The sequence below is a fragment of the Micropterus salmoides genome, unplaced genomic scaffold (genome assembly GCF_014851395.1).
Source record: "Micropterus salmoides isolate LMB-PRFRI ecotype aquatic unplaced genomic scaffold, ASM1485139v1 Ms_hic_scaffold_3, whole genome shotgun sequence".
Lineage (NCBI taxonomy): Eukaryota > Metazoa > Chordata > Actinopteri > Centrarchiformes > Centrarchidae > Micropterus > Micropterus salmoides.
In genome coordinates, this window is record NW_024042261.1 from 28,196,504 (window position 1) to 28,210,660 (window position 14,157).

Consider the following 14,157-nt stretch of genomic DNA (forward strand, 5'->3'; position numbering starts at 1 on the left):
TGCTGAAGCCCGCCAAAGTGCATCATCAATAACTGCAAGCATGGATGGCTCCGAAAGGCCAAAAGCATGCCGCTATTGCCTGTTGGAAGATAATGACTCTTTAAAGAGATTATCACTTTACATTGCTGGGCTGGTTTGTTTGCCAGTTTGCCACATAGTATATTGATGTTGGTATCAAACAATAAAGCTTTCATATCGTTTCACATCTCAGCACCACTCATACGAATATGATATACAGCTGACCTTCTACTGGGCACTGTTTGCTCTGACATGAGTTTGGTTGCCGTGTCTCAATGCATCTTGACAGACAGGTACGCTAAGGGCTGAGAATGTTATGCTACTGTATTTTTTCTTTCGACAGTGGAGCATGAGTTGGTGGAGCTTTGTTTTGCCAGTTCATATTTCATGTAAGTCAACGTCACCCACCTGCCCTTAGTGCAGGCCCTTACAGATGATTCCCCACATCACAAAAGATTCAGTCGAGAACATGGCATGCTGAACCACTCATCCTTTGGCTGATTTGTCTTATATAAGCATGCCAGTTTAGAAAATGGGTAGTGTAGAAAAAAAACAATGCTTTAGACTAATTGAATTCCAGAGAGAGATTTCCAATTTTAAGATAGCAGTCTATGGGGCAGAGTATTACCTTTGCAATGGCCTCATCCTCATTTCTTTAAAACATTTACAACTTCTAACATTAGCATTTACATTTATGGCATTTGGCAGACTGGCTTATCCAGAGTGACTTAGAGTACTGCTCAGTTTTCATAATCAGCAACAGCATCGGATCAACTGAAGACATTTCGAAGCAACCTGATCATCCCAGCATTCAATCTACCATAAGTGTCCTACAGAGAGTTAACTGGTGTGCTAAACTAACAAGTTTCTACTCTTTCCCTTGAATGCATTTCCATTTATGTAGGACACAATAGGCAGTCGCACTTCACTTAGTGCAATATAGGATACAATCTTTATTGTAGAAAATGCTGGGCAGAGTGCTCACATTGTCAGCATGGCAATTTCTTTGCACTGAAATAGTACCTTCTGTTGCATTGTATCCCAATAGTTAATAGGCATTCCACAGGCTTTAAGCACATGTTACAGAGATTGTACCATTATAGTTATTAGATGGATTATTATATGCTATATTTGGCTGAAGATGCTTTGTGACTTGGCAGTAGTTTCACAAAGAACAGTGTACACTTGATGTACTTCACATAAGGCTCTGTTCCAAAAGAAATAAAGATAGTTTTTTGGATATTGTCAGTGCCCCATTAAAGGACAGGAGCATTTTCAAAGAGGTTTTGACAGAAATCCTCTTTGAGGCACTGGGTGTTTTTTTTCCCACACAGTTTTCAACAGTGTCACTGCTTACTGTCTGGAAAATGGTGTTAATCACAGCACATTGTAGTGTTGAACACAATTACACACCAAATGTATTGCCATTTAACAGTGTCATAGATGTTTTTATGTCTGGTTTCTCCTTGGTGTATCCCATCACTGGCTAAAGCAGGCTCTGTTATGTACAAATTAGCCAAATAGCCCAGAAAATAAACTAACAAACAAGGAGCATGTGTAAGAGAAAGTGACACCAAGGACAGACACACATTTATGGCCATTTGGATGCGTTATTAGGCACAAAAACTATTAAATGCTTAAACTTTGCCAAAATAAATGGGCAAAAACTACATTTAAAAGCTGGGTCCCTTATTATACTAGAATTATACTTAGAGTATGTAACGTGTTCACAATGGTAATGTGACAAAATGAAGTAAACTCAAAAAAGTCCCTTGAAAACGCTTTTTTCCCCTTTCTCTTTGCAATTTTTAAAGTTTTGGCAATAGCACTCTAAAGTCGCCGTTTGATTGATGTCCAATGACACGCATATTTATCATTTCCTCTTAGTATAAAGAGGTAATGTTGTTTTTGTGTACTAACTAACTAAATGCAAAATCAGTACACTTTCTTATTAATTATTAATTTTGGCAGGGGTTACTCTGGTGGCTGAGGGGCCCTAAATTGCCTCAGGCTGACTTGGATGGTGATGGTGAACATTCAGTAGATGGATGAATGTAACGGTAGATGGACTTTACATAGATACACCCATTAAAAGGACCGAGAATGGGTGCTGACTCACCCTGAAAAGAAGCTGTAGCTATATAAATGTAAATGATGTACTATGTAAACTATATTATGCTGATCTCTGCTATACGCAGCATGGTCATCCACTGCATGCAACACATGAAAATTTTATGCAGGATTAATACGGCCTACTAAACAGAAGGTCAGAGTGTAGCACATGGGAGTCACTGGACACAATCCAGGGGTACAAAAATCTATTCAAAGAAAACAAGTCCATAATTATCACCAAAAACAAGTAATACTGAAATTAACTAAACATCAGCAACAGCTCCTGTAATTAATAGCTAAACATCAGTGAACAGTTTGGAAACAAGGATAAAGACATCGAATAGATGTTGATCTGAGGGAAGGACTTCTGAGCCAGGCTTCAAGCTCTGTGTCAGCAAGAAATCCACCCTGCTCATGTATGTGTAAAAAATGTGCTAATCGGTGTTGTTATACTGCTTACTTAAGAAAGGTGCAACAAAATGAATAGACCACACTGCACAAACTCTTCATTGAGTAGGTTATGAGTAGGTTGTCTGTTTACAAGCAATTTTGTTTTTTTCTCATTTTCACATAACACGCATATTTTATCTGCAATGGCCATAATGAAGATTTAAATTACATTCACTACATCCATTAATTTCAAAAAACATTGATCAATACATTTCTTTAAAAACTTTTCTCAATTGTACCTTAAATCTACTCTGAGGAGAATGTGCTTAATATTTATAAAGTTATAAAGCTTTCAAAGATGTCAAAGATTTAAACAGCAATAATCTGTAGCTTTACACTAATATAGTGTCCCAGACCTCAAGATAAACCTGCTAGGTTGTTATTGTTTCAAAAAAGCCCAAGGCAGTAATTTATCAGTTTGTGAATCTTGTGTGCATGTTAGATAAATATCAAATAACACATGCACCAGAGCAGGCAGTGAAGTACTCTAAAACTTATTTCATGGATTCGGGCCAAATGCGTGGATATTCTGCTGCTGCGGTTCCTTTGAGGTCCCTTAAGCTATGCATTTTTGTGATGATCAAGCCTAGTTAGACTATAATCAGTGCAGCAGTGGTCTTCTGTAAGGCACCGATGAAATTCTCCTCACACACATTCAGACTATAGGGAGAGATTTTAATCAAGGCAAGTATAATTTTTCCACTAATGTTTGTCACCTCCAAAACAAGAAATCAAGGTGCCTGATTGTGAATGTCACAGAATTCTATAAGCTCTATGATTACGTATTAAAATATTAGGACTTTGTGGAAATATTAAAGCACAGAAATAGACTAATACAATAATATATATATACACACACACAGTATATATAATCTGTATTCTTGTTGCACAACATCAAACAGCATAAATGGAAACATGTCCACAACTTTCCTGGAACAACATGCATAGATACTTTGAAAAGATAACCAGATAGAATATGGTCAATGACAAGATATTATTCACAGACTTTTTGTTTTTGCACTGGGGTGCTAGATTATGCATGTGTCTCTGTTAAAGCCAGACATTCAACCAAACAGAGAAAACAGAATGTGAAGGTTGAGGCTCTTAACTGTTCACTTCACAAGAATAGTTAATGCTTCTGCGGTCTTCTAGCCTTTAATAGGCAGCAGAGTTAGACATCTCCAATGAAGCTGGTGCAGTCTGATGAAAGCACGCCATATGACTTTCTGACAAACAAATCAATATGTAAGGACAGAGCCATCTCTCATCATAGTAGCATATTCAGTTTTAGTAATTCATGGAGGCATTATCTTTTTCCTACTGCCTCAGTCAAGAATGAATAGTGGATTAAATGCACTACATTTTGACCGATGTTTCCAAGTTCAGAGAAGAATGTCTTTATAGGAATAGCAAGCCCTGTGGTAGTAAGCGCTGCACAATAATATATTGTTCTTATGCATTATTTAATGGGACTGTGGGGAAGATAGTGTTTGTGTGCATTTCAAATTCTGTATGAGATCATGTAGCTCTCTTAATTGGCTTTCTCAAGAGAGCCAAAGGGAAATGCTGTTCTGGCAGAAGATATTGATCAATATGACCAAATGCAGCAACTGAAAGCATGATCTAAATCAATGTCACTTTCAGGTAAACAGTAGAAGACTAGAAGCTGCAGTTTAAGACATCACTGGAAGTTTGCTATTATGCTACACACAGCCATTGTTTTGTGTTTACATAAAGATATCATATTGCTTTTTTAAATGGCCATGTAAAGGCTCTGACACAGTGTTGGGAGCAACAGTTTAAAGCTGCCACAGTAGCAGGATGACTGCACAACAGTGGTGCTTGAGGTAGACAGATGCCACCAATAATTTTCTTAACCGAGTCAACAGAGGAAATGGGCGACTGGCTGGTACCATGCAATAGATTGCATGGATATACACTGTGATGCTCCTCTGCAGTTTAAATCCCACATGATCTACAGTATGTGACATGTTTTTCCCAATTGAATATTTCTGTCAAGACAGTTGAATATGGTATTTGGATTTTGATGGCTGCTTACCACTGAGCTCAGCTGGGTGTTCAATATCATACCACATCCTGCACAGTATTCCTGAAAGAATTAGCTCTCTAACATCCATATAGATCTTTATGTGAATCTGTATCCCTCCTTCAGACAACTAGTCTCTGAAGATTGCTCTCCACTGTTTCCTTCAATAGCCCCCCCACACCAAGCTCCCATTGTTCATTCTGGTCAAACCCTATTGCTCCATTTTACATGTGACACTCATCATTTAGTACTAAGCAGGTCAGTCTTTAAGCACCAGTGTTCTTCGCGCTAACCTGTTTTATCAGTCATTTCCAGAAACAAACAACTTTGACTTAGCCATCGTTAACATTCATGCTTCGGGCACACATCCATGCTCCGTGACAATAAATGACAGTTTTCCTTATTCACATGTACTGCTCAGAGGTGAGAGTCTAAAAGCCTCCGAGATAAAAGGAGTCATGCAGCAATCATTATTTCAAAGGTTACCAAGTCAGAATACGAATGTTCTCAAGACATACAAAACCATCACATGTGTGAACGTGCTCCCATGCGTGCTCTGTTTTATGCACTCTTTAGTTTTATTCTTGGAAGGTTTTAGAGAGTTTTCTGCTGTTTTGCTTGTACTGCAGTTTGTTTTGTCTCAATTCATTGATTATTTTGCAAACAAGCACGTTTGTTTGCCTAACATATTTGTAGTGAGTGTAGTTCGATCATTACTCCATTTTCAACACTGCTTGTCCTGTGTTGAAAATGGATGTCGCAGGGGACAGCAGCCCTTCCCAGCACACAATGGGCAAGAGGCAAGGTATACTCAGGACAGGTCACAAGTCTAACACAAAGCTAATAAAGTCACACTCACCTTCGAACAGGGAAAATAAAGGTTCCAATGCACATAAAGTCAATAAAACTTTCTGATTCTGATAACAGTGCATGTCTTTGGGATGGGTTTCTTTTACGCTGGTTTTCTCTCACACATTCGACATAATGCCCAACATGCTGCACAAAACATCTTTTTTGTATCCTCAACCACTGTCAATTAATTCATTATGTAACGTGTAAGAAGAAACATTCTTTGAACAGGGTAATCTGTACTTGCTGTATCAAATATATCACATCAGTGATCAATAGCTCTGTTCATGACTTGCAAAATGTCACTGCAGTAACCTTTTAGTGTAATATTTTATTGCTCTTACCTTTTGCTCTTTTGAAATTTGAAAGTTTAAAAGTGGAAAGTGTAGTATGCCTCCTGAGGCCTGTATGTTATTTACCTGTGTTTCCTCCAGTATTCAGTGCTTGGAGTGCACCACTGATTTCTTGTGTCACTTTGTTACTCTCTAACCTTAAAAAATAAATTCCAGGGGTAGTTTTAGTTTAATTGCTTCAGTGCTTTGGTGGCTACTCCTTTTGATCTTTTTGGCTAGTTGTAATTATGCTCTTCCTTAACTTTTTCATGCATCTTGAGCACTAAATAACTTGACTTGCCTTGGGAGAAACATCTATCTCATTCTGTCGACTGATAGCAACTTAATTGGAACTTACTTTCTCCTTTCTTTACTGGGTAGTCCAGAAGTCACTGTCTTATTGTTTATTCCCTGACATAATTTCTTTAAAGTCTGTCACTGTTTGCATCATATTATCCTTTGATGCTTTGTTGTTTATTTCCAGACAATGCATGAGTACAAAGGCAGTCTGAGTTTCAAAAGGGGAAATGCAAATTCCTTCACATAACAAGAGCAGTCCACTGACCCTTCTCATCTTCAACAAACTACTTTCCCTGCTGGAATCAGACCCTTATCACTTCACCCCCAAGCCAGCACACATTACTGTGTGGTACTGTGACATTGAACATAATTGTGTATGGGACTGACTGAAAAGCATGCATGCTACTGTAAAAGTCACTTACTGCATACCGTCTTTTAATTATTAAGAGTAGCTTGAAAAACGTTAATCTCTTTTGCAAATGTGTACATTTAGCAAATGTCAGTCTGTGAGCATGACTCACTGTAAATGGCTATTTTAATATGCCTTGGATAGAGAACAAAAACAGGTTGATACATTCTGTTATGAAGTCTTTTATACTGCCAATCAATAGCTTGTGCGTGTTGTTATTCTCTCATTCCGGCAGTGGCTGATAACCCTCTACTGGTCCCGATTTCATAATGCCAACACATGACACCAGCACCATGAGCAGCTGTTGTAACACAACGCAACAGAATGGCAAGGAAGAGAGACCCCATTAATCTCACCCCATGGTCCGTATATAGCAACCTATAAAGCAGGAACCATTGTCACTTTCTTTTTATGCATTACCTGCTGAGATATGAATTTGTTCTGCCGTCGTCTCCTGCCTGCAGTAGCATTGTTAAACGTGGAAGTATTGGCAATAATGCATGATAATGATAATGACCATCCTGTCTGATTTCATTATGCAAACACATGACAGCAAGTGCTCTGAGCTTCTGCTGTAACATCCTGCAACACATTGAGAAGCCAAAGACCTGATCATCACCGCTTGCAGCACACACATCTAATAAAAAAATGCACATCTAAATACGTAAGAGCCCTGCTGCACGCACCGTTAATTCAAATTACAAATCCAATAAAGCTCAAGGGTATCAACCCTCCAAAGAAAAACCTAATTAACCTCTGTTTTTAGAAGTCTTTTCAAGTTCCTTATGTTAAAACCTGTATGATGCACAGCTTTTACCAAACATAATTTCAATTTGCCCCATTCACTCAGCCATTCAAAAACACAGGGTTCAGCCTTTACTGAAACACATCACAATAACAGTGAGCCAAGCCCCTGAGCTAGCTGCTTGAGATTTTTTTTTTTTTTACATAAAAGCCTTAAATGACGTATACAATACGATTTTTGTATTGCTCTTAGACATAAGAGGCATCTGACACAATATGGAACAATGCCAATACCTCGTGACAACTTTCATATTTCATCTTACTGTGGAATTTCAGTAGACAGTTGTATAGAGGTGGCACAGTGTAGGGACATACATTCAGTCTTAAGCCTCCCCAAGAGTAAAGGAGAGTGTATACAGTAGATGCAGCTGGTAGTCACTCTTTTCCAATAGCACCGCAAGCTGCAGTAACACTCACTGCATGCCCTGATGTAGCAACACGGCTGGCCAATGCCTACATCTTCCCTGGGGATGTCTTGGAAGGTATTATGCGGATAAAGCAGAGCTATATGAGGGATGTTCACTTGACTTTAGTATAAGCATATTGACATCTAACCCCACCTCAATCTAATAGATTTACAACCTCGCTACCTCCACGCAGGCATCCTGAACCCTCACTTCTCCCATCTGCTGTTGCCGATATCCTCTGAGTGATGATATATATACAGATATTTCCAAAAACCAGACACTGACCTCTCCTGCCCTGCATGCCAAAATCTGAATAGCCTGAGTGTAACAAACTTCCTAAACATGCTGAGTAGAATCTGAGGAGGCAGAGCTTATTGAGTAACTAGAAAATGATGAGAGGGGCTAAAAATTCCAGCTGCAAACGTAATTGCCAGCATTCTCTCACAGCGCCCATGAGATCATTATCATGCTGCATCAGTGATTCTGTATCCCTTTATCATCTCTAAACCTGCTTAGCTGATTGTCAAAAACCAAGATGATGTGCAGCCCTCTAACTTGCATACACAGTGCGCACACACTGCTGAGGCCTCCACTCACCATAAAACAAAATAATCATCTGGCTACATGGCTTTAAACTCAACTCAAAGGGACACTGACACGTTTTCCTAATCATTCAAGCTCTGTGGCTCCACAGTAAAACTGTCCACTCTCTCAGCATTCAGTGCAATTTGCCCTAATGGGAGGATTTCAGTGCTGCTGCTAATTTATGAAAAGTCTCTGCATAGTGCTGATGCAGACACGCCCGGGCTGGGCCATTTCCACACGGACTCCAGTCTCTGGGAATTCAACTCATATGTCACTGTTTAACCATCTTCATTGCACAGTTTGGAGCCACAATACAGCTACAGTATGATAGGGCTGTTTGGGCCTATCTAACAGACTGTACTGTAACACTATCAATAACTGCTCCACCACATGAGAGCTGAATTTCTCAAGTAGCCTGAACACATATCTGCTAGACATCATATTATCCAGCAGACTACTGTGAATGGCTGTCTTTAAAGTAAACTGCACATTAAGCAAGGAAGACATACTAGAAATAGATATGTTGCTGCTTAAGATAGATAGATAGATAGATAGATAGATAGATAGATAGATAGATAGATAAATAGCAGGCCTATAATTCTACATTTAGTAGTTTGCACAATCAATGCGGCACATCACATTTTTGGACATTGTTCAGCTCGTCAGAGGCACAGATTCATCCACACATGTGTCAAGAGTGCAAAGTCTACAAAGTGACTTACCAAAAGTGAGACTAATAAAGCAGATGCCGAAGGGTTGATCCTATTGCACATGATTCCCGCGGTCCACACACTCGTATCATTGGATAAATTCACAACGAATCTCAGACGGTAGTTCATTTATTCCATATTCACGCGTAAAACCTTCTCATCGGGCTGTTAAGGGCTTGTGCTGAAAAAATCCAACGGACGTGATGAGCGACAATCTGCTGCTGAAGTGTCATCAACAAGAGACAGTGGGATATCTTCTACCTGCGTCGGGATGAAACCCCACCTTAAATCCCTGTACGATCCGATAGAGGCGTTAAGGCAGAAAACGTAAAGCTGAAATCCCAAAAATCCAAAAGCTCAGGAGAGTCCGAGGCTTTCGTCCGAACCGCGTTCAGAGGGGTTAAAGCGTTAGTACGTGGTCGTATCAAGTCCCCCGCGTAAGGGGGTTGTAACGCAGGAATACGCGGAATTAAATGCCCATTAAACCTCACGCTTGTTATAAACTGCAGTACGGATAGTGCCAGGACAGAAAGCTGAATCCGGGGCTCTTTTTGAAGCGATAGATTGCGCTCTTGAAAAAAGCCTCTGCCGGTTGAAGGTTGGTGTAAAATTCAGGCTTCGGATCCGTCAAAAATCACGAAGGTCGAACCGTCGACACCAGTTTTCTAGTAATAACAGAACTACAGAGCAGGTATCACGCCTGTTTTACTGGCAGTTGTTTGCCATTACTGTAGCCATTTGTTGTCATAAGTTCCCCTGTCTGAAGCGCAATGAAGGAATCCCACCCATGCACTGATTCCGTGTTTTTTTCTTTCTCCTTATGCGTACCCATGCGAGCAATTACTTTTCATACACGACTTGGTCTGTCCTGCTCCTCAAACAAAGCAATGCGGTCGATTTCTCCAGGCGTGATGTGGCAGGGAAGCTTGCTGTGTCCTACAGAACAGGCAGCCTTTGAAAATGCGCCTCTACTCCTCATGCGGGCGCCCACCTGCGTAATAAGAGCCCGATATAAATGAATACATGTTGTCACGCCATGATGTCTGGAGCAGAGCAGAGCCAAGTGGCCGGTGGACAAATTCTTGGTATCTCAGGAAACGACTGACACCTTTCATGGGCAGTGTATCACTGCAGCAATGGCATGTCTTTTGAGCTGCATTTAAATAATATACACGGCCAACCGAGGGATTCTTTCTCTGTGGTGAAGATAAGAAGAAATTGTTTTTTCAACATGACGGTGGGTTCATGTAGAGAGGAGGCGCTGTGAGGTGTTTGTGATACTCCGGGATGGGCTGGTAGCTAATGGTCCAGCACAAGATACTGCAATGGTGGGGAGGGAAGTGACGGTGGGCTGTTGGGTCAGTGCTGCACACCATAGGCATAATGTTGTTTAGGCTGTAGCCTACTCTTTTAATTACTTTATTTTTTTTAATCTTCAATGCCCGACATAATAAGCAGAAGCACAAATAACGTGATCACCCACATGTCTCATGCTTTACTTTGCTGTGGAAGAAGACGCACTCCTCTTGGCCCAGATCAATGGAAATGAAATATTCAGTGTATAGAAAAATAAACATGAATATCCTCCCACCAGAAAAAACAATGTGTAATCCTCTCAGAGTTGCAGAAGAAAGCCAGAGACAGCCCATCCTTCATCATAATGTTCAATGTGCCTCTAAGAAGAGGATAACATGTTTTCAGTGCTTTTTCTTGCATATTCAACCCCAAGTTTATTGTCTGCCTGCATGGAGGACATGACAAATCCTGTCAAATCCAACTGATTTGACAGCCTGAGCATCACACATATTGCACAGACTTGCATTGTATTGTGGATGAAATGGTGGATTTTAGAGGCCTAAGACATGCAGAGAATTCACCTTTAATGTACAGTTGATTTAAATGTCTGCTATGAGCTGAATTAATTAGCTTTAAAAAGTACCTCATCCTATAAGAAAATTTAAGATACAATAAAAATATCACACATATTGTAACAGTTCCCTGATGTAAGACTAGAATAATGTTAAGAAATAAAAGTAGTACCATAAATGGCAAGGTAACTGCTCCTTATAGAGTACCACAGGCACACTTTATGTCCTTAAAAGGGAAAATTATAGGAATTGAAAATCTTTAAAGGAATATTTTTTTTTCTCATGCATCGTTTTGCAATAAACACATCCTCTTACTACTGTAGTGGTAAGTTTCATGTCATCTTTGTTTCACTGCTGCAACATGACAGGCGTCACAATTATCTAACGTGCAACTCTTTGTACAAGAACAGTAGCTGGTTTTAATTAAAGGGCAGTTCATAATGGGTGGAGCACCTCCAGGGCATTTTAAGTGGATCGTGGATCAGTGAGATGGGACACAAACTCATTGTGGGAGACTCATGCACTTGCAAAGCACGCTTCCTGTTTGAAGCGGCAATATTTCTGTCAAAACCAACCTACTTAACTGTAACTCAACAAATATTCAGCACATATTTATCTTCAAAAGGGTTGAAACCAGGTGAATTTAGATTCAAATGCACCCCCAAACAAGTTATGTGCCTTTTGAATAGATGCCGATCCTCCAAAATGTCATTGTGCCACAGAACGTGCTGTAGAGTTTAACTTTCATTATTTGACACTCTGAGCCCAATCTGAATGAGCATGTGTGTGCATGAGGTGGGTGAGCGCATAGGACGCATGCAGCGAATACTGATAGAAACTGAAAAAGAGCCATGAAGGAAGCCAATCTGCTATTTATATCAGGCTGCACTCCACGGGGCAAGGCTCCCTCTTACAGTAATGCACTGTAAAAGTGATTGATTAGTGTTATATTGAGAGATTGTCCGTCTTAACTGTCTTCACTCGCCAAAGTGATGAAATTACTGCTCACCAGTCTTTGAAAGCATAATAGCAGATTAGGTCAGTGTGATTCATCCACTCAAATAAGGAAACTTGCCATTCCCTAAAGTGCAAAACATAAGATGAGGATCAGCACTCAGATCCAGTAGACACCACCCAGCCACCTTCAGAGGGTATGCTTAATGACCTGGAATATGTTACATTTTGAGGTTGCGCAATTTAGGTTCAGGTGCACACAGTCTTTGTATCTGTCCACACCCCGAAGAGCAATTTTTGGCACAACACAGTTGCCCATTGATGTTTTAACAAATTGCTCAGATCAATTTCCATTAAGGACAGTCCAATTCCAAATTTCTTCTTCCTGGCTGAGCCCAAAGGACGTATGATGTGATGCTCCATCAGTTCAATGTGTCAGTGAATGTTCTCGCTCTTGTGTACAGTATGTGTGTGTGTGTGTGCATGTACTTTGAATTTGGATTAGAATTAGTGTAGTGACAATAAAACGCTGTCTTCAGGAACAGCAACATCATTTCAGTGTATACAGTGCTCATCCTGTACATTAGCACTCTCACTCACGGTGAAAAAAAGTTCCTTTTAATGTACTTTCTCTAGTTTACCATCAAATGCGGAAGCACAGTAGATGTTAGTTCCACTTTAAATGTCTCTAATTGTCGTATCAGCAGTGCTTTTTTAACGTGGTGAAATAACAAGCATGTGCAGAACACTTAATGTTTCAGCAGACATACAGATATGTTTGTGCTTCTTTGGTTATGTCAAGCAGGTTTGTCCTCTGATCTCTGTAGGCATTAAAAAATGCAAAATTAAAAAAAGAGTGTTCTTCCAGTGGGTTATGATAAAATTACATATATTATATTGAATATGTACAGCAAAATTGCCTGTTGGCTCAGCATGAATGATGGGTCACTTTCATGGTACCCGTGTCACAAACGACAAATACCTCACGCATTATTCCACTCGTACCAGTTACTCATAGTGGGTAGTCATACCTTTCATGTCTCATATGTACTGTATTACAGCCTTGGCCCACTCTATGTTAAATAAAACAAGTGCTACTTAACAGCTTTAAGAGCTCTTTATTGTGTCCTTGGAAAATCTTAAAGATAGACATGAGCCATCTGGGGAAGTGTGAGATACAGCTCAATCACAAGCAGTCCTCCGAGTTTGTCTTTATGCTTTAAGTTATGTAAAGAATCCTACTGCTCTTTAGGACCAAAAAGGCAAAGCTTTGAGAGTAAAGACCAACATGTTTTAGCTGCAAAAACTTTCATCAGTGTTTCAACATGTATAGTTAATTCACGCACATCTAAAATAGCCACTTAAATGCCAGTATTTAAAAACATTAAAAATAATATCACTAAGTGTAATTAAGGATCTGACACTGCAGCATATTTAAACAGCTGGAGGATATGTTTAAAAATGAGGTCCCCCATTTATTCATCTTGGGTTCAGACTTTCAAAAAGAAAAGATCCAAAAGGTCCCTCTCTTTTTTTTCTAATGAAATTTAAATCACCTCCTCCTGGACCAAAAGAGACCTTCTCAATGGCACTAAAAGAAAAAGCAGACACTGGATGTCTGGCCTCTTTTAAGTGGCTTTCTACATGATTTTTGACATCCTCTCTCTTAATGGAGCTCCTGCACTCAGTAATTCAACATTTCAAAGAGCACTCTGTTTCACTTTCCACGGGGGCATGAAATCATCCATCACATCTGTTGTTTTACAGTTAATGAATCTCTGCATGCCTTCAGTCTTAGAAAATTATTCTGTATTTCTTGTATATGAACAATCAAGGCTATAGGATTTTGGATATTGCTAAATGTCTTTATCGCTGACTGCAAATGATCATGTAACCCTGATGAAAGCTGAGAGAGCGGGGTTTTTGATATTAAAGCTGTCTCCGTTGTTCTTCAAGATCCGCTAGAATTCTGAACTTGAACTTTGGAGGAGCTGCAAGGTTGTAACAGATGTTTCTTCTGCCCTTGAAGATAAATATACATATCAGTCCTTACTGAAACTTTGTGAAAGTAAATGTATATATTGGACTGAAAAAATATAAAATCCACATTTGACTTTGGTTTAACATCAATATGAATACTTTATGATTGCAATTTGTGACAGAGATTGGCACTACATGGCATGTGAATTTCAGGATTTAATTAACTGATACATTCATGTTGATTTTAAATAATCTAATCTCACAACAGTGTTATTTTTTAAATTTATTTATTTAAACCTACAGGTGATAATTCCCAGTGGGTTCATCACTGC

The 14,157-nt window shown here is 39.5% G+C and overlaps 1 protein-coding gene across 2 annotated transcripts in view; it reads right to left on the reverse strand.

Annotated features, from left to right (window-relative positions):
* lrfn1 (leucine rich repeat and fibronectin type III domain containing 1) overlaps nucleotides 1-10,887 on the reverse strand; it is a 115,000-nt gene extending 104,113 nt beyond the window's left edge. For both annotated transcript variants that reach the window (XM_038694140.1, XM_038694139.1), the window contains exon 1: nucleotides 9,036-10,887. The gene's annotated coding sequence lies outside the window, so the exon portion shown is untranslated. The remainder of the gene's footprint in view (nucleotides 1-9,035) is intronic.
* Between the last annotated feature and the right edge of the window lie 3,270 nt (nucleotides 10,888-14,157).